The following is a 27107-nucleotide window of genomic DNA, read 5'->3' as shown; positions in this document are numbered from 1 at the left end:
AGGCACTGAGTCAGGCTGGTTGTGATGCCTTCTGGCTCTGAGAAGTGTTTTTGTACTCTGAGTCATTGTTTTGCTTTGGGGACTCGCTTATGAGTAGGATCTTGTGATTCCCTGGCCAAGATTCTGAGTGGCCATATGTTCTGAGCCCCCCGCCTGCTCAGATGTAAAGGTTCTCTCGATCCAGGATTGTATGTAAAGTGTGCAGTTGATTTGGGTAGTCAGAGCCCTGTCTGTTGGTCTTTATTGCTCTGCTTATATTTTCTCTGAAGTTCAGGGTGCTGACTTTTCCCCTGAACTAGTGATTGTTGACCCCTTAAACAGTTATTTTTCCTAGTTAAGCAGATCTAGGAACCTGTGCTAGTAACCAAAGAAGAAGCCCTGGGGGCAGCTGGGCCTCAGCCAACCTCAAAGACAGTGTGTGGTGTCAGAACTCTGAGCAGGGGAACATTGAATGACCCTCTGCTGCAGAGGGACACCAGGGCCAGCTACCCTTCCAAGACACATCAGGCTGTGGGCTGAAGGTGAGAAGAAATCAGCACATGATGGGTGAGTACAGAAGCATGGCGTGGGGACACTGCTGATGGTGGACACTTACAGGAGAGCTGAGTTCTTGGTTTTAGTTCTAGGCCAGAGGGGAGTGCTGAAGGTTATAGCCACTGGAGGGTCCTCAGGGAGCCAAGAGCATTTCCAGCATAGCGAGGGTGGGGGCCCTAGCTGTGGCTTGAAGGGGGAAAGGAGTGCCATGATTGGGCCCTGGACAAAGTTCAGAAAATAATAGTAAGAAGGAGCTGAGGCCAGAGGTACCATCCCCCACACCCCAGGGACTAGAGGTGATTATAATAATAAGCTGCTAAAAATAAATAAAAATGAGCAAGCAAAGGAGAAAGAACCCAACCATAGACAGCTACTAAGGGGACAGAGAAGACCTGGGTTTGTTTTCAGAGGAGGATACTGAAGTTAAAGAAAGCCTCTCTTGCCCCAAAGAGCAATGTCAATGGGAATGTGCCCCAAAAGAGTCTTTGGAAGAACTTAAAAATCAAATAAGATAGAGTGAGGAAAAATTAGAAAAAAAAAATAAGAACAGTCTAAGAAAACCAAGAAAATTGTGGAAAGAAAGTCAACCAATTGGAAAAAGAGATCAAGAAGCTTTCATTTAAAGTTTATTTATTTATTTATAGTTTTCAACATTCACTTTTATAAGATTTTGAGTTCTAAATTTTCCCCCCCTTTCCCCTCCCCAAGACTTCATGCAATCTGATATAGGTTATACACATACAATCCTATTAAACGTATTTCCATATTAGTCATGTTGTGAAAGAAGAATCAGAACAAAAGGGAAAAAACATGAGAAAGAAAAAACAAAAAACAAGAGAAAATAGTATGCTTTGATCTGCATTCCAACCGCATATTTCTTTCTCTGGATGTAGATAGCATTTTCCATCATGAGTCTTTTGGCATTGACTTAGTTCATTGCATTGCTGAGAAGAGAGCTAAGTCAATCTAGGTCAGTCATATCACAATGTTGGTGTTATTATATATGATGTTCTCCTAGTTCTGTTCCATTCACTTAGAGATCCAGAATCTTAAGGAAGAAAGCGACTCATTGAAAACTAGAATTGGGCAAGGGAAAGTGAAAGGCATTATAAGATGCCAAGAAGTTACAAAACAAAACAAGGAACGAAAAAATAGAAGAGGATGGATTTGGGTTGAACACCTGGAGTCAAATAATAGTCATTTGATGGTATTTGATGTCAATCAGAAAAACGAGGTCTCCAGTAAAATGCTTCAGCAGGGATCTGAGTTGTTTAATATTTTTTATTAACAGTTTGTATAAAGGCAGAGATCTTTTCAAATTTGCAGAAGACAACCATTGAGGAAGAAGAGTTAACATACTGATTGTAGTGTCGAGATCCAAAAAGATCTTGCTATATTAGAACTTTGGATTTAGTCTAATAAACTGAAATTTAGAAGCAATAAATGTGTGAGGATAATTGACCATAAGAGTTCCTGGTCAATTTGATGAGTTCTTAAATCACCTTGATTAGATTCCAGAGCATGAACCTTTGTTTGGAAGGATCTGAGGAGCTTCTTGAAATGGGGAATGTAGGCTTGGTCAGTGATACTTAGCTGATAGCACATAGAGAACTTCTGGTTGGTTTTCCGTAATTGGAGTTGCCTTCAAGATGTTTGGCTGATTAGGATATAGGAAGAAAGACAAGTCAAAGGAACTGTCCCTCTTCATGGTCCATGAGTGATTCATGTTCTATAAATGTAAACTGGCATACTAGTTTGAGCTCTTTTTGACCTCCTTTATTATTTCTCCTACTCAGAAGACAGACCAGCATGCAATAAAGTGGACATGATCCGGCAGAAGAGAAGCCTACTATTGAACAGAGGCCCTCTGTCTAGGAACTAGAAATGGTTCCTTTGGGGCAGACACACATGGGATTTCCACATCCTTTTGATAACCTAAGAAGAGAAATTATTATTATTATTATTTTTGCTTTTTGGAGGGCAGTTGGGGTTAAGTGACTTGCCCAAGGTCACATGGCTAGGTTTGTTGTATTAAGTGTCTGAGGCCAGATTTGAACTCAGGTCCTCCTGACTCCAGGGCCAGTGCTTTATTCACTGCACCACCTAGCTGCCCTGAATTCTTAAGCAGTGAACTTGGTGATGGGCAAAATTTAAAAAGTACATTGAAGGGTATTGAGTCCGTGTCATAGTAAGAACAGTTGCAGGAATTAGAGAATCTAATTCTTATGTCTGGGTCATATATGGAGAACGGAGTGAGTGCCTGATAACTGTCTTTAAATATCTGAAATGCTACCATGCAGAAAAATGGGTTAGACTTGTTCTATTTGGCTTCAGATGATAAAAGCAGGAGCAATAAGCAGTAGTTATGAAGAGGAAAACTGAAGTTTGATACAAGGAAAACCTTCTTAATACTTAGAGATATGCTGGAAATGCTCCCTGAGGACCCTCCAGTGGCTATAACCTTCAGTTCTCCCCTCTGGCCTAGAACTAAAACCAAGAACTCAGCTCTCCTCTAAGTGTCCACCATCAGCAGTGTCCCTACCCCATGCTTCTGTACTCACCCATCATTACTAGCCATGTGACTTTGGGCAAGTCACTTAACCTCAATTGCCCTCCAAAAATAAAAAATAAAATAAAATAAAATGGAATAGACTTCCTTATAGAGTAGTGAGCTTTTGTGCATTGGGGGTCTTGAATCAAATGCTCAATGATCATTTGTCTGATATATTTCAGTGGGCATTCATTTTGGGTATCAGTTCATTTAGTTGCCTTCTGAGGTCCCTTCTACTGACAAATTCAATGAAAGTGTTTACTGCTTTGAATCACTGGTCTGTCTAATTCTTTTTTAAAAATTAAAAAAAAAATTTTTGGTGGGGGGAAGGCAAGGCAATTGGGGTTAAGTGACTTGCCCAAGGTCACAAGCTAGTTAAATGTCAAGTGTCTGAGGTTGGATTTGAACTCAGGTCCTCCTGACTTCAGGGCCAGTGCTTTATTCATTGTGCCACCTAGCTGCCCCCAAAGTCTGTTCACTTCTTCTAAGAAGCTTTCTTTAAGTCTTGACACAAGACATCTACATTATTGTTTTCATATACATATATGTATAGAAATATGTGGTGTGTTGTATATATGTGTATATGTATATGTATATATACACTTAACATATACACACATATAAGTACATAACACACATATGTAAACATATATAACATATCAGAAGACATTGAAAACTATCAACCTTACCCATCTATACAAAATCTTTATGATGGTTGTCAATATATGAATTGAGAGCACCCTCAGGGTATTAATAGGGAATAAGTAAGGTTTCTCAAATGATATTCAACAATGGGCCACATCTTTTTTTTATTCTCACGAATGAATGAAAGGTATAGAGAATACAAGATTGCATTGGGCTTATTGTTAAATTGTTGATTAGGAGACAAAACAGCATTTGCCTTGGTAGAACAAAGCTCTGCCTTACAGGTTTGGACACAGATTGTCTCCCATCCAGGTATCAGGATTTTTCAGGGTTCTTTGGGAGAAATAACAAGAGAAATAGCTCTGTTCAATGATCTTCTGATAATAAACATTAAACAAAATATAAGGCAGGATTTCCTATGCATGGGGAGTTCTTCCAGATGTACTCCTTTGTGGATGACATTTTGGTGAATGCATCTAGCCCCAAGACAATGCAGAGCCTCCTGGAAGATATTTACAATCAAAGGAGCTTGGTCTGTCCATTCAGACAGGATGGAGGAAAGGGCAGGTAGGTGGCACAGTGCATAGAGCACTTGACCTGGTGTCAGGAAGATGTGAGCTCACATCTGGCTTCAGACACTTACTTGCTTTGTAGCCCTGCATAATTCACTTACCTCTTTTTTAGTTTCCTTATCTGTTAAATGAGGATAATTAGAGCACCTACCTCCCAGGGTTATTGTGAGGATCAAATGGTACTTATCCATATTGTTAAAGCCCTTAACACAGAGCCTGGCACATAGTAGGTGCTTATATAAATGTAAACTAAACTGCTAGGTGGTGCAGTGCAGGCCTGGAGGCAGGAAGATTCATCTTCTTGAGTTCAAATCTGGTTTCAGACACTATCTGGGCAAGTCACTTAATCCTGTTTACCTCAGTTTCCTCTTCTGTAAACTGACCTGGAGAAGGAAATGCAAGCCACTGCCATATTTTTGCCAAGAAAACCCTTCCTGGGACCACAGAGAGTCGAAGACAACTGCTAATGACTTATCAATAACAACGAGAATGAAAACTTGGCTGAAGTCAGCTTCTAGAGGCCCTTAAACATCAGGCGAACAAGTTTGTCTTTTATCTAATTTGCTCTAAAGAGCTATTGAAAGTTTTTGAATTGGGAAATGATATGAACCAACATGGTACAGTGAAGTAGGAATGAAAAACTAGTTTTGAATCCTGGCTCTGTCACTCACTGTCTGAGTCACCTTGGACAACTCACTTTTTTCTTTGGGCCTCAGTTTCTTCATTTGTCAAAATGAGGGTTGGATTAGTTGACCTCTAAGCTTCCTTCCAATCTTAAATCTATGATCCTAGAGTCAGACCTGCATCTCAGGAAGATTATTTCATCACATATATAGAACATGGATTAGAGAAAAGAGAGACCAGTTAAGAGGTCAGCATAAATCCTCTTCGCTCTATCAGTAATGGGGAGGGACAATGAACTGAGGGCACAACAGGGGACCTATTCTGCTTTCCCTTCAAACCTATTTCTTACCTATCACCTTTTCTATCTCATCTCTCTCCTGATCTTTTTACCCTGAAGGACAGTATGATCAGACTCTACATAGGAAAGTTATCTAGCATAAGTTTTGGCTATGATGGAGTTAATGTTTTCCTGTTTTGTTAAACTATATTCGGAACATAAAGACAGCATATTTGTTTTTGATTCAACAAGTATTTATTAGCACTCTGCTAGGCACCACGGGTAACCCCAAAGAAAGATATGACACAGTCAGTGGCTTCAAGGAGTTTATACTGTTGCTTTACATCAGGGATTCTTTCAAAAAAAGATTACTGGGAGAAGAGGAAGTGGGTGAAAAATTCTCTACAGAGAACTTGTTATTAGCTGTTAAATTGGTTTAAGTTCTTTCTAACAGGAGCCCTAAAACTTTCAAAATAGAAATAATTTGTTTCATGGTGTGAGTCATCTCCTTGGGAAGTGGGTACTGTGTATTCTAGCGGCAACACAGCAAGAACAAAATCTGGGGATGGAGAAAATAAAAGTTGGAATGAGACCTGTCACAAGATGAAGCGATATAATCAAAAGTACAACATGAACCTTCCTTTTCTAACTTGTTCTTTGGTTTTATTGTTCAGCTAGAAGTGCCTGGTCAAAATGTCATTGCTAGCTTCCTTAGAATTGCAATTTTATAAGGACTTGTCTGTCTGCCTGGGCCTTTTTTTTTCTCTTTGTGCTATCTGACTCACAGACCATTTTTTTTGGTCTTGTTTCTTGTATTTTATTTACTGCTAATGTGCAAAGCTCTTTGTTAGGTATCATGGAAGAGAAAATAATGATAAAATAAGACATAATTCTGGTCTTTTTTTTTTAAATTTTTTGGAGGGGAGAAGGCAAGGCAATTGGGGTTAAGTGACTTGCCTAAGGTCACATAGCTAGTAAGTATGTCAAGTGTCTAAGGTCAGATTTGAGCTCAGGTCTTCTTGACTCCAGGGCCAGTGCTCTATACACAGCACAACCTAGCTGCTCCGTATAGTTCTGGTCTTAATGGAGATTACAAACCAGTTAAGGGACAATATATATACCCATGTACTCAAAGTCTCTCCCATGTACATGTAATCATATAAAATTGCAAGACTTCATGATATGCATTACAACAAAAGAGTTGTTCCATATTAATATTAGGCAAGGCATAAAACAAAGAGACATGTAAACCAAAGGGGTTTACGACTGTCATGGTGGAGACCCAAAGACTCCCTATATGGTAGATAATGAGGTTCTCCAGAACATAGACATTAATAATTAAAATGTGAAGTAGAACATTAAGAAGAATACTGATTCTGGAGTCAGAGAACCTGAATCTAGGTACTGCCTCTGTCATTATTACTTGTGTGACCTTGGACAAGCCACTTCCCCTTCTCTGGGCCTCAGTTTCCTAATATATAAAATAAGAGGACTGGGTTTTTCCTCATATGTAAAGTGAGGTGGTTGGATTAGATAGTCTCTGAGGTCCCTTCCAGCTACAAATTTACATTCTTGTGGTACTTTATAAGCTTTGTATATTATAAACTCTCTTAAGGATAAGATAATTTCTTCCTACAGTAATCAAGAAAGGTTTTGAGTTGAATCCTTATTGATGGACTTGAATTGAACAGTCAGAGGTCAGGATGAGTGGGGAAGAAGAAATTTTAAACAAAGGGAATGGTATAAGCCACAATATATGTATGCATGTATATATGTGTATATGTATTTGTACACATACAAATACATATATGTAAGTGAGGAGAAAGGGATGCATATAGCAAGCCAGTTTGGCTGAATCATAGAGTAAGTGGACAGTATTATGAAATAATGCAGCAAAGGTATGGTGGTACTAGAATATGTTATTTCTTTTTATTTTATTTTATTTTTTGCTTTTTGGAGGGGAGAGGGCAGAGCAATAGGGGTTAAGTGACTTGCCCAAGGTCACATGGCTAGTAAGTGTTAAGTGTTTGAGGCCGGACTTGAACTCAGGTCCTCCTGACTCCGGGGCCAGTGCTATATTCACTGCACCACCTAGACACCTCATGATGCTAGAATATGGAAAGCCTCAAGTGATAGGTTGAGATGTTTGCATTTTATTCATTTGATAAGGAATATTAAAAGGTTTTGAACAGAGTACTACCATCATCAGATCTATTTGCAGGCTATACTTAGCCATATAGACATTCAGTACTAATGTTCCCAATAGAATGAAAGCCCTTTTGATTGTCCTGTTTTATAAATGAAGAAAAAAATTGTCCAGACCTATGAATATTTTATTTTTAGAATATTTTTATCCTCAGTTCCAAATTCTTTCCCTTCCTCCTCCCTTTCCCAATCACTGAGAAGGCAAGAAATATGATCCCCAGTATATATATGAAGTTATGCAAAACATTTTCACTCTAGACATACTGTAAAAAGAAAAAGCAATAAGGAAAAGACATGCTTCAGTCTATACTAAGCTCATCAGTTCTTTCTCTGGAAGTGTATAAAGTATTCTGTCATGAGTCCTTTGGAATTGTCATAGATCACTGCATTGATCAGAGTAGCTAAGTATTTCACAGTTGATTATGATGACAATATTCTCATTACTGTATACAGTGTTCCACTAGTTCTGCTTACTTTGCATCAGTTCATATAAGTCTTCACAGGCTTTTTCTGAGCCATCCTGTTTGATCATTTTTTACTGCACAATAATATTTCATAACATCCATATACCACAACTTGTTCAACTCTTCCCTGATTGATGGACATCCCCTCAGTTTCCAATTCTCTGCCACTACAGAAAGAGCCACTGTAACATATTTTTGTACCTATAGGTTCCTTTTCCCTTTCTTTGATCTCTTTGGGGTATAGACCTAGTCTCTCTGCACTTCATAAATAAGTGAATGCATGCATATTAGAGGTGTGTGTTCCAACATTTTTTTTTGCTAATAGGAAGGAGGACTGGATAAAAAAAATCATATCACTGCTCTAGGCAACTCTCTAGGACTATAAATTGCTGAGTAGTTATGAATCCACTTCAGTAGAGAGTTCCCTCACCAACAGTTACCTATATCCATTGCATCTATGGTCCTGAGTCCCCATAAGACACCAGTCATTTCTGCATCTATATTTGGCATTGTATTATTTAAATATAAATGAGCAATTTATTTCTGCAGACCATATTTTTGTGTTAGTATTGTAATTAATTTTCTGACAAAAGAAGCAGTGAATGGTATTTTGGGGAGATGTAATGAAAATCCATTAGCATTTAATCAAGCACTACAATGTCTAAGGTATTGTTATTGGTTCTGAAGATGAATCATAGATTCTCTTTGCTCTGTATACACAATAGAAGAACTATCAATAGAGACAAGCCAAGGAAAAGGTATGACTGTTCAAAGGAGTGACAATGAGGCCAGGAAGTTCAGGGTGGGCTTGCTGGAATAGCTAGAATTTCAGATGGGCCTTGAAAGATGCATACTGTATAGGCAAGAGGAAGGAGGCAAGGTAAAGGGCATAAACAAGGTTAGGGGGATGGGAGAGAACACAAGGCAGATTCTGGGGATGAGGCTGCATATCACCGAAGGTATTTTGATTGTTAGATGAAAGAGCTTGATCAAATAGATCATAGAGAGTCATTGAAATAACTTGAGCAGGGGACTAACATGATTAATCCAATGTTTTAAGATTAATCTTTTAATAGGGCACCTACATGGATAGAGAGCTGGACTTGGGATCAGAAAGACTTATCTTCACAGTTCAAATCTGGCCTCAGACACTTATTAGTGGTGTGACCTTGGGCAAGTCACTTAATTCTGTAAAATGACCTGGAGAAGGAAATGGTAAACCCCTGTAAGGGTTATGGGATTTAAAGATCTCCCATGCCCCATGGACGTGCTGACATAGCAGAGCAATAAAAAGCGGAAAGCGGAAAAAAAAAAAGCCGAGCTAACGGTCCTGCGGTTGGCGGTTGGCAGCAGTTGCGGCTGCGGTTGCGGTTGCCCTTTTTTTTTTTTTTTTGAGTTAGGACCCCTGCTGAGTACTGCCGGGGGCCGGAGCTGCTGGGAGCGCGCTGGGTGGTTGCTGTGAGTGGGGAGAGGAGGACCTTTGCCTGAGGTAGCCTGTTCTGTTTTAAAGGCTTGAGAATGTAGGTGCTTTCTACTTTATCTACCTGTGCCAATGTCATAACTACTCTGATGGCTTTCACTTTCTGGTTTTGGGACTCAGTCTTTTGGTATCTTAATAAATTTTCTAGTTTATTTCCCCAAATGGCAAACCTGACGTATTTTGTGATGGATAATTATATCAGCATATTTGTAATCTCTATAGGCATTGTGAATATGGCATTGCTGATATATTTGGCGACCAGGATGGGATCACAAAATGTCAGGCCTCTATTTGGAAGCAGTGGGGCTTTAGAGGGAGAAATGGCTATTCCAGGTTGGGAGGATTTGCCTTATTCCTCTCTAGCCAGAGAATGGGCTAAAAGCACAGGGCCCTGTGAAAACTGGGAACCAAGGCTAAAAGAGGGAGAACCTGGAGATTTGGAAAGATGTTTGAAAGCAATACCTATAGAACCAAGCAAAGAACTGGCAGGAGTGTGCAGGAGAGGCTGGGTGCTGCTAACAAGTTATCGCCTTATGTGTAAAAGTATGGATAAGCTGCTGAAGGAAAGAGCTAGGATGGCTAGGGAGTCAGCTGGTTTGCCTGAGGATTCTTCTGTGTCACAGCACTCAGAAGAGCAAACTGGAGGGACTCATGTGGTCCAGGAGCAAGCTACTGTTCATGTAGCTAAAAGGAAGCAAAAAACTAGCAGAACGAATGTGCATGCAGCTTTTGTACAGGCTAGGCAGAGTTGCCCTGACAGCTTCCAGGAGAATGTGTGTGAGGAAAATGGAACAAGGTTAGATGAGGAGTCTCCTAATGTAGAAGCTCTCCCCATACGAAGAAGAAGGCAGGAGAACCACCTAGGCAAAACAGAGTCCAGGGAGATAATTGAGGATTTCACTCAACAGGAGATCACTGATATATTGAGTAGATTTACCCAAAGAATGGGGGAGTCTTTAGTGTCTTGGATAGTAAGAATAACTGATGAAGGCGCCGGAGGAATAACACTGGACAATGAGGACTGTTTAAAATTCATAAGTATCAGTCAGAATCCTTTTGTACACCAGGCTTTTAGGGATCACCATATGCAAGGAGGAAATAACAAAACTAATCTTCTAGCTTTAGCTGCAGAAGGTTGCAAAAAGCAATATCCAACTGAATCTATGTGGCCTAGGGGAGACAGACCCTGGTACTCACTTAGAGACTGTAAGAGAAAGTTAAAGGAGGAGGTAATGAAAACTGCTATCCTGATTGGAGATGCAAATGCATATTATGATACCCCCCTAGGAGTTCCTCATAGAAATATCATAGTGAAGACGGCTCCTCCTGCATATAAGCACCTAATTCTGACTCTTTTAATTGGAGAAATAGGGCACCCTCTTTCAGAGGTGCTGGATAAGATTTCACAATTAAGATTTAGGGGAATGGGAAAAAGACAAATTGCCTCGAGAGAGAAGAGTAAACAGCCAGAGGATTCAGAGACAAAATAGACCCACAAGAAGGGAACTGTTTACTGCTCTATTAAGAGCTGGAGTGGACTTTAGAAGAATAGATGGTATTCCAACTGAAGAGCTGCATAAGCTGTACCAAGAAAAGGTACTTAGCATTAGAATGAACAGGGAAGCAGGAACCACCCCTGCAGGTATTTCTGAATCTGAATCTTTGTATCCAAGTTTGCCCCACCTTCAGGGGGAATAGGAGATAGGCCAAGCCCCAGCCCAGATAAAAGAAATATGCAGAAGAGATTGCAGACCCCATATTGGTTTAACAATCTATTGGAAGAATGGATCAACTACTGTGACTAGGGCACTGATTGATACTGGGGTTGAGGCCACACTTCTCTATGGAAACCCTGATAAGTTTAAACATGGAACTCCTATTACCATCACAGGTCTAGGAGACGCTGAAATATCAGCCAGACAGGTTAAAATAACAATGAAAATTGGGCAGTTACCTAAGAAGGAATATACTGTGGTTGTTGTACCCATTCCTGAATACATCATTGGAATAGAGGTATTGAAAGGCATGACTCTGAAGATACCAATTTGCTGTGAGGAAAATAGGAATTAATACAGTTTTAGTAGGAAAACTAAAAATGGACCCAATCACTTTACCTGAACCTTCTGAAGTAATTACTTCAAAACAGTATCGTGTGCCAGGTGGGCAAGATGAAATTGCCACTACTATAAAGGAATATATTGAAGCAGGAGTGTTAGTCCCTACAACCACAAGATGGAATAATCCTGTCTGGCCAGTAAGAAAATCAGATGGGACATGGAGAATGACTGTGGATTATAGACAGTTGAATAAGGTGACTCCTTCTTTGTATGCTGCTGTTCCAGATACCATCACCTTAATAGAAAGGATCCAGAAATATGATGGGATTGGTATGCAGTTATTGACTTGGCAAATGCCTTCTTCACCATCCCAATAGACTCTAAACAATGGGACCACTTCGCTTTCACTTGGCAGGGTAGACAATATACTTTCACTCGCTTGCCACAAGGGTACATACATAGCCCCACTATTTGTCACAGGATTGTGGCTGAACAGTTGGATGAATTAAAGCTACCTGGTGTACAGCTTACCCACTACATTGATGATATCATGATACAGGGAAAAGATGCGAAAGTAGTGGAAAGGAGTTTGACCCTTCTAATTGAGCATATGAAAAGTAAAGGGTGGGAAATTAACCTTGCAAAGGTTCAAGGACCAGCTCAGAATGTGAAGTTTTTGGGTATACAATGGAACAAGGGGCTAAGGGAGATTCTTCCTCGAGCCCGACAAAAGATTCAGGATTTTCCTACCCCTACCAATAAGAAGGAGGTCCAAAAGTTTATAGGATTGTTTGGATACTGGAGGCACCACATTCCACATTTGGGACAGATTTTAAAACCTTTATATAGAGTAACACGGAAGAAATATGAATTCGATTGGGGACTTGACCAGAGTAAAGCTTTTGAAGAAGCCAAGGCTGCCATACAATTGGCCCTAGATTTGTGGCCCATGCAAAATGGTCCAGTGGAATTGCAAGTGACTGTACAAGATGATTATGCAAACTGGAGCTTATGGCAAAAACAACGAAGCCGAAATGTACCTTTGGGATTTTGGTGTAGGAAACTCCCTTCATCTGGAGTCCAGTATACACCTTTTGAAAAGCAGTTGTTAGCTGCATATTGGGCTTTGGTGGAGACTGAACAACTGACTGTGGGCCATGAAGTGATATTAAGATCTGGAATCCCAATTATGACCTGGGTAATGAGTACCCCAGCTTCTCACAGAATTGGACATGCCCAAGAGGCTAGTATAATCAAATGGAAGTGGTATATTCAAAATAGAGCGAAAACAGGCAAAAGCGGAGTCTCTGCTCTGCATGAATCTATAGCAAACATAGAAATTGAGAGGAATGACACATCCCCTGAGCCAAAGCAACAGTTGGTACAGTCCACTGTAAAATGGAATGAGGGATATGATGTATTAACTGAGGAACAAAAGAGACATGCATGGTTTACTGATGGGACAGCAAAATATTTGGGGCAAAAAAGACATTGGAAAGCAGTGGCCTATAACCCATGTACTAGAAGGACTTTGGAAAGTACTGGGATAGGTGCAAGTAGCCAATATGCTGAACTTATGGCAGTATATCAAGCCATCAAAATAGAACAAGGAGGACAGTGTCATATATTCACTGATTCATGGGCGGTAGCTAATGGGTTAGCTACATGGATGCCCATGTGGAAAAATGAAAATTGGGAAATTCATGGTAAACAAGTCTGGAGCAAAGAATTATGGGAAGATATCTGGAACATGTCTTTGGTCACTGACTTGTCAGTTTTTCATGTAGATGCTCACGTGGCCCCCACCACACCAGAACGTGAGTACAATGCTCATGCTGATCGACTGGCAAAGATTGCTACTGAACATATTGTCCCTACTTTGACAACAACTGATGATCCGGTATTAGCAAAATGGGTCCACCAAACGGCAGGCCATTTGGGGGTCCAGGCCACACACCAGTGGGCACAAGATCGAGGTATTAGTATCCCTCATTCACTGTTAAAACAGATAGCAGAAGAATGTCATATATGTCAATTGGAAAAGGAGCGAACTGTTCCTCAGGTAGTAACTGGAGAGATAGCAAGAGGAAAAATCCCAGCCCAAATCTGGCAAATAGATTATATTGGTCCACTACCACTGGATAAAGGATGCAGATTTATATGTACTTGTGTTGATACCTATTCAGGTGTACTAGTAGCTTGTCCTTATAAGAATGCAACCCAGAAAAACACTTGTAAAACCCTAGATCTCATAAGTCTATATTATGGAACCCCAATGCAGATTCAAAGTGATAATGGGTCACATTTCAAAGGCAATGAAATGAAGAAGTATTGTATACTAAACAATATAGAATGGATATATCATATTCCATATTATCCAGAAGCATCTGGGTTAATTGAAAGAATGAATGGATTACTGAAAGAACAGTTGAGGAAGTTAAGTTCCAATAATTCATATCAACATTGGAAGGATAATTTGTTCATGGCTTTGCGTAATTTGAATAATAGACCATTGGGAGGAAGTACACCTCTAGCCAGAATGATGACCCCCAATCTGCAAATTAGAAAACAACAAACAAACAAGATCCCAAATATTGAGTATTGGACCTTGAGGCCAGATGTCCCAGCACCGTACCCAGGACCACCTGGTTCGGTGGGGTATGATTTACATTGTTTAGAGGACTTTTGGTTGGACAGGAAAGAAGTAAGAAAAATTTCCACTGGGATATGCATAAGAATCCCTAAAAATCACTTTGGGCAGATTTTACCCAAATCAGGATTAGCAGCTCAAGGAATACATGTATTGGCTGGAGTAATAGATTCTAATTATCAAGGAGAAATTGTTGTAACATTCCAGAATTTAGGTGAAGGGTCCATACAGATTCACAAGAATGATAGGATAGTTCAAGTGATTATCGTTCCTTGTAAAACAATGCCACTTGTAAAAACTGACCCTCCTTCCAAAATAACTGTCACAGGAACTGAAGGATTTGGTTCTACTGATAGAATAAAATCAGGAGCTAAAGTATGGGTAAAACGGAAGCCAGATGATGTTCCAAAGGCTGCAGAGATTATAGCATATGGGAAGGATAACACTGTAACTATTGTTTATTCTGGAGAAGATGATTACAAAATTGTATCCTTAAATCATTTATTCTACCGTGAGTGAGGCTACAATAGTCTGGTTATTGTCTCTTTGCTTCTTCTTGATTTTTTGTTTGTTCACCTTGTTTGTTAGATTTGTTTCCAAAGGCTTGGTACCCTCCATCTGTAGATGCCTGATAGCTTAAGCTGGATATCACCCCCTGTCTGCAACTGTGATGTGTCATCCTTGGACCTGGCATCAAGCATATTAAGAACTGACCTCTCAAATGGGACCCCTTAGGACAGGGACAGCTCTACATCCGATTTCAGCAGCAAGTAGCCATAGAAGAAGAGATCTTCACCCCTTACCACAAGATTTTGGGGCCCCATTTGTTCGGGGTGGGGGGAATGATGGGGAGCTTGTGCTCAAGCCCCACCCTAAAATATGTTTTTTTTGTGTTTATTGTGTGCTATTCTTGTTATATTGTTGTGAAATTTTGTTGACACCAGTTATTCCTACTGTATTTTTGCCAAGTAAGGGACATGAAAGATCTTGGGGCCGAATGTAAGATTTAAAGATCTCCCATGCCCCATGGACGTGCTGACATAGCAGAGCAAGAAAAAGCGGAAAGCGGAAAAAAAAAAGCCGAGCTAACGGTCCTGCGGTTGGCGGTTGGCAGCAGTTGCGGTTGCGGCTGCGGTTGCCCTTTTTTTTTTTTTTGAGTTAGGACCCCTGCTGAGCACTGCCGGGGGCCGGAGCTGCTGGGAGCGCGCTGGGTGGTTGCTGTGAGTGGGGAGAGGAGGACCTTTGCCTGAGGTAGCCTGTTCTGTTTTAAAGGCTTGAGAATGTGGGTGCTTTCTACTTTATCTACCTGTGCCAATGTCATAACTACTCTGATGGCTTTCACTTTCTGGTTTTGGGACTCAGTCTTTTGGTATCTTAATAAATTTTCTAGTTTATTTCCCCAAATGGCAAACCTGACGTATTTTGTGATGGATAATTATATCAGCATATTTGTAATCTCTATAGGCATTGTGAATATGGCATTGCTGATACAACCCCTTAAGTATCTCTGCCCAGAAAACTCCAGATGTGGTCATGAAGAGTCAGACAGGACTGAAACGACTCAACAACAACAAAACGACAATCTTGTAATTGAGTGTAAAACAGATTGAAAGAGCTGTGACTAGAGAGAGCAGACCGATTAGAAGGCCATAGCAATAGTTCAAGCATCTAGAAGCAGTAACTAACATTTTAATATCACTTTAAGCATTGACTTGTTTTCTTTCCAGCTTTCAAGGAAGTAGCAGAAGTGTTTGTAGATGAAGAAAGTGAGATTTTATGAGGTTAAGCAATTTGCCTGTGAGCTTATGGCTGTTTAGTACCTGAGGGAGAACTGCTGACTCTTGGTCTAGTGGACTGTCCATTGGAAGACATTTAAACTACATATCCCATGGTGCTTTTCTTATTGCAGAGAGGTCCTTGTAATGGCAGAGAGGCTTCAAAGCTGAAATAAACACCAGAAGAAAAAAAAAACAGAGGAGATTGTAATCCCCACCCTTTTTATTTTTTAGTTTTTTTGGAGGGGGGAAGGCGGGGCAATTGGGCTTAGGTGATTTGCCCAAGGACACACTACTAGTTTTGCGTTAAGTATCTGAGGCTGGATTTGAACTCAGGTCCTCCTGATTCCAGGTCCAGTGCTCTATTCACTTAGCCATCAAGCCACCCCAATCCACACCCTTTTTATTATAGTGATGGGCTGAGGAACCCTCCACTAGTCTGCAGTAGAAGGTAAATTTTAGCAAAGTTCCAATGCACATGTGACTTGCTTTAAGGTGGAGAAACAGATATCAAGGCCATTGGGGTGGGGGTGGGGCAAAGGAAGGGTTGGACTGATTCCCAAGTACCTCTACCTCAAGAAAGGTTACAAAGGGGTGGGGTTGGGATGTGTTCTCCTATCTCTTCTTTCGAGTCAGGCTTGTTCTTTGTTATTTTGCAACATTTTTTTGGGGGGGAGTATCATTCTTTTCATTTACATTGTTGCAGTTATTGTGTATTTTGTTTTCCTGACTCTGCTTTCTTTACTGTGCATTTGTTAATGTAGATTTTTCCGTATTCTCTGTTTGCATTATATTAGTCATTTTTTTTACAGCCTAGTAATATTTTATAACATATATGTTTCATGGTTTGGGGGCTTTTTTCCAAATGATGAACATCTACTTTGTTTTCAATTTACTATTATAAAAATAGCTGCTATAAGAAAAAATTGGGGAGGGGGAGTGGTACCTGAGGACTAGGTTGCTACTGGTGCAGTTGGTAAAACTTCCTAGAATCAAGAAGACCTGAGTTCAAATCCAAACTTATTCATTTAGTAGCTGTGTGAACTTGGAGAAGTCACTTAACCTCTGTTTTCCTTAATATTCTCAATTATAAAATGGGATAATCATAGCACCTACCTTGTATGGTTGTTATGAGATCAAATGAGATTATAAATATAATCTCATTGATAATAGATAATCCTTAGCACAGTGCCTAGCACACAATATGTGCTATGTAAATATTTATTCCTTTCTACTTTCCTTTTTCCCTTTCTTTCCCCCTTATCAATGGCTCCCTTGGGGGTTTATGTTAAGTAGTGAAATCTCTGGGTCAAAAAGTGTAGACATTTTAATCACTTTATTTGTATAATTTAAAATTGCTTTTCAAGATGATTGTACTGCTTCCTTGCTCAACCAGTAATATTGATATGCATATTTTCCCACATTTCCTCCAACATTGACAATTGCCATCCTTTCTCATCTTTGCGCATCTGCAGAGTTTAAAAGGAAACCTCGGTGTTACGTTGATGTGTATTTCTCTTATTATTAGTGATTTGGTACATTCTTTTACAAGGTTACTAACCATTTGTAATTTTCTTTAGAACTTTTTGTTCATATCTTTTGATAATTTATATTAGGGGAATGACCTGGCATTCTAAGGCAAATTACAGGTTTCTGAAGGAGATGGAAAGAATCGATTTGTCAATGTAGGGCCAAACTGAGTCATAGGATGATTGACTCATAGATCTAGAGTTGGAAGGGACCTGAAAGGCTATTTAGTCAATCCTCCTTGTTTTATAGATGAAGAAAATGAGGTTCAGAAAGGCAATGATCACATAACTTTTAACTGTCACAGGAAGGATTTGAACATGAGTTTTCTTAACTCCAAGTTTGACACTCTCCCCACTATTCCATGTTATGTCTCCTCAACATAAATGTATTGTGCATCTTTGAATTTGGCCACCATTCAAGCCAAAGTCTGAACTAAGCCTTTTGTCATTTTGAAACAACAGTTAAATGAGAGTTGAAAAGATGAAAAGTTTTATAACCAGCAAGGATTGACCATGTATTTTAAGGGAAAGAAGGCACACTTGAATAAAGTGAAGTGACTTGAACTGATGAGATGGTGGTTTAACTGATGCATGTCAGAAAGTGCTGTAATGAGTTTGTCTGCCTTGGGAGATTGGTGGTTGATCCTGCGGAACTGCAGATCATGAGATCTTAAGATCATAAGATTTAGGGTTGGAAGTAAACTTTGAAGTTACATGATCAATTCCATCCTGTCTTATTTTACAGATCTAGAAATCAAGGTCCAAAACATTTCAGTGGCTGGTTCATTCAAACTGAAAACAATGGACCAAACACTGGATAAAAACATGGTGGAGGAAGGGCTGCCAACAGCACAGATTAGCTTATCAATACAGACTAAAAGAATTGTATCTGCCCTTTCACCAGAGGCCAGACACTATAGAACTGTCAGAGAATTTCCCACCATTGGTGGATATCATCTTTGAACATGTTGTCTCTTCTCTCCAAGGTTGTCCACCTCACTGAGTCTAGACTGCTTGCAGTGTAATTATATGGCAGGGCTGTAGGATTTGAAGAACACTGCCTCTACACCTGTGGAATGCTCCCTTTCTTTTTTTGCTTGAGTTTCATGGGGTCTGCTCAGCATCAGATGCTTCGGTCATTGTCTCAGAATGTGATGGTATTGCCAATATTCTCTGGGGAATTACATCTTATTGTAGAGCCTTTGTCTATGTTTGTTGTTGGGAATTGAGCTCTTATGTTAGTGAAGCCAATGGAGTCATTTGGCTGCTGGTCAGATATTCAAGTGGTAATTGCTATGGAAACAGTGAAATGATAGGAGCTATTAAGAGGGAGGTGTTTTCCCCCCTCTTATAATACTGAGACCAAGCAATGTTTTCTAAAAAGACTTTGGGATGCATCTGTAAAAAAACAAAAAAACAAAACAAAAACCCAAACCTCAGAATATAAGGTGAGGGAAATAAAAATTCAGACCATACCAAGAAATTCTTAGCTAGGAACTTCAAAATTTTAAATTTTTTTGGTAAACTTTTGACTTCACTTTGGTAAATGCCTTTAATATTTCTTCCTTGCCTGGCTTCTTCCTGCTTACAGGGTAAGAAGAGAAATATCACTCGCTCACACACGGCTCTCATTACCTTACCTTTTCTTGCCTAGAGAGAAACGTTATTCCATTGGTTCCTCCTTTCTCCCATTGGTTCCCTCACTAGAGCTGCCTAATACTCTGAAGTCAGTCTTCAATGTTGATAACAGCTTGAAATTATTCAATGATTAACACACTCCTATGCTGTCACACCCTCCCCATCTCAGTGATTCAGGACCCTCAACTGTCATTGTTCATACTTCATTCTCCATCCTCCACTGCCCACTCCCTTATTCCCTTCCTCTTCAATCCAACTTTCCCCTCTGCCTAGTGTCCCATTCTAAAGCTATCCACCCCTTCCACTGTGCTCTCTGGAATACCAGCTCCATAGGTAACTAACTTGCTTTTATCTTAAACCTTTTTCTTGTTTCACTCTTTATATCTTCTGTCTCTCACTGAGACCTTGCTTCCTCCTAGTGACATAACCTCCCTATCATCTTTCTAGGACTGATTGCAATAATCTATCCAACTCAGTGGTCAAGGTGGAGGATTTGGAATACTTCTTATTTTTTTTTTAAGCAATTGGGGTTAAGTAACTTGCTCAAGGTTACACGGCCAGTTATTATTTCTGGGTGTGGTTCTGAGTATCTGAGCCCGGATTTGATCCAGGTCATCCCGACACTGGAGCCAGTGCTCTTACTTGCTGAGCCACCTGGCCGCCCCTAAGCAACTGGGGTTAAGTAACTTGCTCAAGGTTACACGGCCAGGTGTTTCTGGGTGGGTGCTAAGTGTCTGAGCCCAGGATTCGATCTCCAGGTCTTCTCAACACTAAAGCCAGTGCTCTTACTTGCTGTGCTACCTGGCCGCCCCGATACTTCTTATTTTCCATTGCTACTTTCAAGCTCTCCCATTACTATCATCACTCAGGCACTCCTTTTTCCTTTTTTTTTCTTTTTGGAGGGGGGAAGGCAGGGCAATTGGGGTTAAGTGACTTGCCCAAGGTCACACAGCTACTTTTGTGTTGTGTCTAAGGTCGGATTTGAACTCAGGTCCTTTTGACTCCAGGGCCAGTGCTCTATTCACTGCACCACCTAGCTGCCCCAGGCACTCCTTTTTAAAAGTAAAGTCAATTCCTATTTATCACCTAATCAAAATTCTGGTAGCTGTTGTCTACAGGTCTCTGGGACACTCACCTTCTTTTCTCAATAAGATCATTGCTTGGATCACAGTATTTTCTCTCCCAACTCTTGCTTTTGTTCTAGGGGACTTCAACATATATATTGATACTCCCTCAAATACCCTAACCTCCTAAAATTTCTCAACTTACTCATATCTCGTGACCTACTCCTCTACAATACTTCAGCTCCACACAGATGCTTATACGTCTGATCTTGAGACAAATGTTCCACTTCCATGCTCATGAACTCGAAAATTTCCTTAATTGATCAGAATCTTTCTCAGTCTTGCAAGCTCTTTTCTTTGTCTTCACCATGACCTCCAATCCCTCTTCCCTTCAGTTCTTTCTCAGGAAATCACACCTACACTGATGACATCCTCTTCCGTCTATCATCTCAATCCCTTGGTGGATGGGTTCCTTGTTCTCTTTTCCCAAGTCCCTTGCCCCCTTATCCTATTGATGATCTTGCCCTTGCCAAAGTTCAGCTTTGGATTGCTCCCACCATCCACTGTCTTCATTCCTGCTTATGTGCTGTTGAGAGAAATTGGAGAAAGTCATGAAACCATGATGACTGAGTCCAATACGAATTTCTGTTACATAAACTTAACTGGGCCCCCACTGCAGTAAGATAATTATTTTACATTTGCCTGATTGATTCACTATCCTACTCACCACAACAGCTTTTCCAGATCTTTTCATCCTTCCCCCAAATTCCCATAGTTCCCTTACTCTTTCACTGAGGACCTTGCCTCAAATTTCACTGACAAAGTTGAGACCAAACCCTGAGGATTCCTTTGTTTCTTCTCATCTCATTTCACTACCCTCAGATGCCTTCTGGAGCTATGTCTTCCCTTATCCATCTTAAACGAAGATGTGGCCCTTCTTGTAATAGCAAACCCCTCTTCGTACATGCATGAGTGATCACATTCAATCCTATATTCTACAGCATTTGCCCCCTATATCATCCCTCCTCTTTCAATAAACCTTAATTTCCCATTTACTAATTTTCTAGTCTAGTTTCTCTACTGCCCATAAACATGTCAAAGACTTCTCTATCCTCAAAAACACCTCACTTGATCCATCCATCCCAGCTATCTATATTCTTATAAATTTCTTCTCCCTTTTATGGCTAAAGTCCTTGAAAAAGACATCTATAATCTGCACCTCCACTTCCATTCCTCTCGTTCTCTTTCTATCTCTTCTCATCTTTCACCGGAAACTGCTCTTTCTAAAGTTACCAATTGGTATATCTAATGACTTTTTCTCAATCCTCATTTTTATTGACTTTTCTTTAGCCTTTTATACATTTGATCACTTTTTTCCCCCTCTTTAATACTTTCTTCTATCTTGATTTTCATGGAATGACTCTCATAGTTCTATTACCTTTCTGACAACCCTCAGCCTCCTTTGATAGATCTTCATTGAGGACATGGCCATTAATTGTGAGTGTCCGCCAAGGCTCTACCCTGGGCCCTCTTCTCTTCTCCCTCTATATTATTTCACTTGGTGATCTCATCAGCTTCCATGCTTTCAATGATCTCTATGCTGATGATTCACAGATTTACTCATCCAACCCTAACCTCCCTCCTGACCTTCCATCTTTTATCTCTATTTGTGTATTGGACATCGTGAATTAGATGTCTTATAGACAACATCCTCTCAATCACCCAGGCTCACCACCTACGTGAAATCCTTACTTTCTCTCACTGCCTGCAAGATCCAATCATTTGCCAAGTCCTTTCATTTCTGTCTTCATAGCCTCTCTTGAATATGCCTCCTTTTCTCCCCCAACACTGCCACCATCTTGTTGCATACCCTTGTGTATCAGCAATGCCATATTCACAATGCCTATAGAGATTACAAATATGCTGATATAATTATCCATTACAAAATACGTCATGTTTGCCATATGAGGAAATAAACTAGAAAATTTATTAAGATACCAAAAGACTGAGTCCCAAAACCAGAAAGTGAAAGCCATCAGAGTAGTTATGACATTGGCACAGGTAGATAAAGTAGAAAGCACCCACATTTTCAAGCCTTTAAAACAGAACAGGCTACCTCAGGCAAAGGTCCTCCTCTCCCCATGCACAGCAACCACCCAGCGTCCTGGAAGCGCGCTCCCAGCAGCTCCGGCCCCTGGCAGTCCTCAGCAAGAGTCCTTAGCAGAAAGTCCTTAGCAGTCCTAACTCAAAAAGGGCTTCGCGCTGCCACTGCCTCTGCAATGTATCAGCAATGCCATATTCACAATGCCTCAGGCAAAGGTCCTCCTCTCCCCATGCACAGCAACCACCCAGCGTCCTGGAAGCGCGCTCCCAGCAGCTCCGGCCCCTGGCAGTCCTCAGCAGGAGTCCTTAGCAGAAAGTCCTTAGCAGTCCTAACTCAAAAAGGGCTTCGCGCTGCCACTGCCTCTGCTGCTGCCGCCGTCGCCACCACCGCCAGCCACCGCAGGAACGCTAGCTTGGCTTCCGCTTCCTCTTGCTCCGCCCCTTCCTGCTACGTCAGCAAGTCCAACGGGGCATGGAAGATCTTTAAATCCCATAACCCTTACACCTTGTCACCTCCTACCTGGATAATTGCAGCAGCCTTTTGGTTGTTCCCCCTGCCATACTGTACTCTCTCCACTCAGCTGTCAAATTGATCTTCCTTCAGTGCAGTTCTGACAATGTTATGCTCTCTTCCCCCTTCAACAAACTCCAGTGGCTCCATATTACTTTCAGGATCAAATATAAAATCCTTTGGATGGTTTAAAAACTCTTTACAACATAGTTCCCTTCCTGTCTCTTACATCTTACTCCTCAACCCATTCCCACTCAGGGAACATTAGAACCTTTGTGATTTCTCACCCAAGATACTCCATCTAGGGGCAGCCAGGTAGCACAGTGAGTGGGAGCACCGACTCCAGTGTTGGGATGACCTGGGGATCAAGTCCGGGCTCAGACACTTGGCACCCACCGGAAAACACCTGGTCGTGTAACCTTGAGCAAGTTACTTAACCCCAATTGCTTAGGGGCGGCCAGGTGGCTCAGCAAGTAAGAGCACCGGCTCCAGTGTCACGATGACCTAGGGATCAAATCCGGGCTCAGATATTTAGCACCACACCCAGAAATAATTGGCTGCATAACCTTGAGCAAGTTACTTAACCCTGATTGCTTAAAAAAAAAAAGATACTCCATCTACTGAATGTGTATCTCTCTGTTCCCTGCCATGCCTAGAATCCTCTCTCTTCTTCTCTGCCCCCTGGCTTCCTTCAAGTCTTAGCTAAAGTCTTCCCATCTGAAAGAAGTTGGTCCCAGTCCTCATTAGTCTTAGTGCTTTCCCTCTGAGTTTATCTTTAATTTATCCTGTGTGTGTCTTGTTTGTACATAATTGTTTGCATGTTCTCTACCCTAATTCTACTGCAAGCTCCTCAAAAGTGGGAACTGGGTTTCCCCCCCTTTTTTGTGTGTAGTATCCTCAGGGAGCAGCCCAGTGTCTGGCACATAGTAGGTAATTAATAAAGGTTTGTTGACTTACTAACTCTATGTATTGTGATGTGATAACAGGGTGGCTATCTGGGCAGAAGGGGAGGGGGCTGTGTCAAAATGCAAATTCCCCTTTCACAGCAACCATATGGAAGCTACATTATTCAAATGGAGGTGCACATATTTGGGGACTATCTGTTGCCATTTTCAAAGAGCCCCAGTGCCAGTTCTTCCATGGCTCATATAGAATTTCTACCAAATGTGGAAATTTGGCTGTAGATCACATATTCATTAACTATCCTTCTCGGGCTTAATATAGCATTACTAATTGGATTTTTAAAACTCTTTAAATGAAAAAAATGGCTAAAAGCAAATCTAATTCATCTATCTCAGCCATCTTTCTTTTTACTTATATTTGTATCCCTAGTATTTAGCACAATATCTGGCATATAGTAAATGTTTAATAAGTCCCTCCCTCCCTCCCTCCCTCCCTCCCTCCCTTCCTTCCTTCCTTCCTTCCTTCCACTAGGTAATGCAGTAGATAAGGTGCCTGGCTTGAAATCATGAAGACCTGAGTTCAAATTTAGCTACATATACTTATTAACTGTGATGTTAGGCAAGTCACTAATCCCTATTTGTCTCAGTTTCCTCATCTATGAAATGGGGGTAATAATAGCACCTGCCTCCCAGGGTTGTGAGGATCAAACGAAATAATAATTGTAAAGTGCTTAGCACATTGCCTGGCACATAATAAGCTCTATATAAATATTAGCTGCTGCTGCTGCTGCTACTACTACTACTACTCCTATTACTACTACTACTTCTACTATGACTACTACTATTACTACTTCTACTACTACTATTATCACTACTATTACTACTACTACTACAACTACAACTACTTCTCCTCCTCCTGCTTCATGTTTAGGGTCATTGAGTATTCCTGCTCCACTGAAACCATTTCTAAAAATAAGTAAAATGACTGTTTTCTCAATTCAAACTATCATAAATATCTTCCCTTCTGTCTGGTGACTGAGTTGTCCCAGTGAAAGACTTAATTCAGTAGAATCTTTTCTGCTTGTTGGAAGTGCAGGATTTCATTCAAGAACAGTCAAGTACTGCTTAAGTCTTGGTGCCAGAGAATTCTGGGAAATATGTAGATTCTTTCTCTGACAGGAGGGGATAGAGACCTGAGCTAGAGCTCAAAGAAACTCAGGAGAACTGGGTTGGAGTCCCAGCTGTGCCTTCTGTTAACTGAATGGTTAGATTTTCTGCCTCCATTGTCATCTCTCTGTGCCCAGGTTTGTAGAATGAGGACAGAACTGGAAGATCTCTGTGCCTCTGAGATGATCTTGGCTCTTTTTCTTGGCTGCATCCTCTGTGTGAAGGTTAGGCTCAGGATTTGAGAGTGGGACAGGAAAAAGATTATGGTAGTTTTGATGGGCAGGTCTGACTGCTATGAGTATTGATGTTTTCAGGGCATAGGATGAAGATGCTTCCTGTCCTTTGCTAGGCAGAATCAGCCTTAGGTTCTCTATTATATTCCTACCTACTATAATAATGGTGGGTGAAGGTAATGTCTCACATAGTTCTGCTTCAGATAATTAGTCTGTGGGCCAAGTTTCATTATATATCCTATATTAGGTAGCTGTGCAGACCCAAGACCTTCCCCCAATGACCACAGATCTATAATAGATGCTGATTTCCAGAAAATTCAGACAAAATATCCTGAGCCTGTTGCGGAAGCCCTGGGGCAGTTAACATAAGACCAAGAGGACAGTCAGGCTACACTGAGCTCTAGGATTGTATCCATATATTTTTGAAGTCCTGTCATAAAGGTACCTATAACAGTAATATAGCGTCTATTTCATCACACAGGAAATTTCAGTGAACTAAGGTAGCCAGAAATGAATTCATAACCAGTTAGGGATGCGATTCATCATTTCTATCTGTATAATCATTTACCAACGACATTGTAAAGAAGAAAATTGCACAGTTAGAGTGTTGGTTAGAGTGCCGGACCTGGTGTCAGGAAGATATATCTTCCTAAGTTCAAATCTGGTCTTAGACACTGTGTGATTCTGAACAAGTCACTTAACTTGGTTTGCCTTAGTTTTCTCATCTGTAAAATGAACTAGAGAAGGAAGTGGCAAACCACTCCAGGATCTTTGCCAAGAAAACCCCAAATGGGGTCATAAAGAGTTGGACATTACTGAATAACAACTCAACAATGACAAGAAAACCTCGTAAAGGGGAGTGACAATGTAGAATAAAGTGGCACTATTTAGCTGACCTCCAAGACTGCACGATTCTATGACTCTCACACATCCAAGTGCCTTGATTTGCTGCCATATTCAAGGCTTGAAGATTATGGTGATGTATGTTTAAAAATCTGTGGTGCTTTTCAACTTGAACAGGATGTAGAATGTGAAATGGATAAACAAATGGGTCCAACCTTTAAGGCTTCAGAGTCTTCCAAGTTTATCTAAAACCCTATGAAAGGTCAAGTTTGTATTCTAAGCCCTTTCCCTTGGGTCTGTGGCATTGAGAGGAAGGTGACACAAGGACTGTGCTGCTGGCCATTTTCTGGTGCCTAAAGCTATTCACATGACACTTTCCAAGAGTCTCTATTCATCTCTTTTTTCCTTTTCCTTCTTTCTCCCTTCCTTTCCCTTCCTCCACAATTTTATTGCATTCTTTATGGTCACATCTGCTTTTTTTTGTTGTCACTAAAAACAAGCCAAATAAATCATTCTTATCTGCTCCAAAACTCAAATGACAGTTTTAAGTGGAAAATACTCAAAAAGTGACAATCAGTGATTTGCCCAGGACATTAATGCAAAATAGAGTAACTTAAAGGCAACTGTACCATATTTTAATTCTATTTCATTGATGCTAATTTAAAACAGAAGCCTGTAGAACAAGATAAGTATAAAGCCAGAAGGAACCAGATAGGATCTGACCTACTCCTTGTACCAGGTTTCTAAGGGGTTATAGTCCTTGATTTAATAACTGCAGGGGCAAGTGCTGCATCTCTCATGTCTGGTGCCTGCACCAGCAAATCTTTCACAGCCTCGCTGGTGGGGGCTGGTCTTGTCCCAAAATTAAATCATTGCAACAACAGAAGCAGAGAGAGCCTGGGGAAACAAATGCAGGGGCTCACCCCAGGTGTCAATGACAGATATGCTTATCAACAATTTCAGGAAAACATGCTTCCCCCGGCTCATTGGGCCTGGGTGCTTTTCATTTTCTGTTTGCTCACTCTTCTTCCAAATCCACAAGGAGCAGTGAATCACACCTAATGGATAGCTCCCCACTTTGCCTGCTAGAGATGGGGAAACAGCTTAGCTGAATAGGAAGGCTGCAAAGAAGCTTCTTCTAGGCACTTGGAGCTCTGTGATGAAAACAAATGATTTTGCTTGGCAAGACAGAACTGTGGGCATCATGCCAGGTCCTGTTGCCCAGGTCTGTGACAGGTTTGATGCCCAGAAGCCCCTAGAGACACTGTTAAGTACTGCTGGAA

This window comes from Petaurus breviceps, unplaced genomic scaffold (genome assembly GCF_028583685.1).
Source record: "Petaurus breviceps papuanus isolate PSGF00001 unplaced genomic scaffold, PetGlider_PUasm1.0 90625, whole genome shotgun sequence".
Classification (NCBI taxonomy): domain Eukaryota; kingdom Metazoa; phylum Chordata; class Mammalia; order Diprotodontia; family Petauridae; genus Petaurus; species Petaurus breviceps.
The sequence above is the reverse complement of the archived record's forward strand: the minus strand, read 5'-3'. Positions refer to the sequence as shown.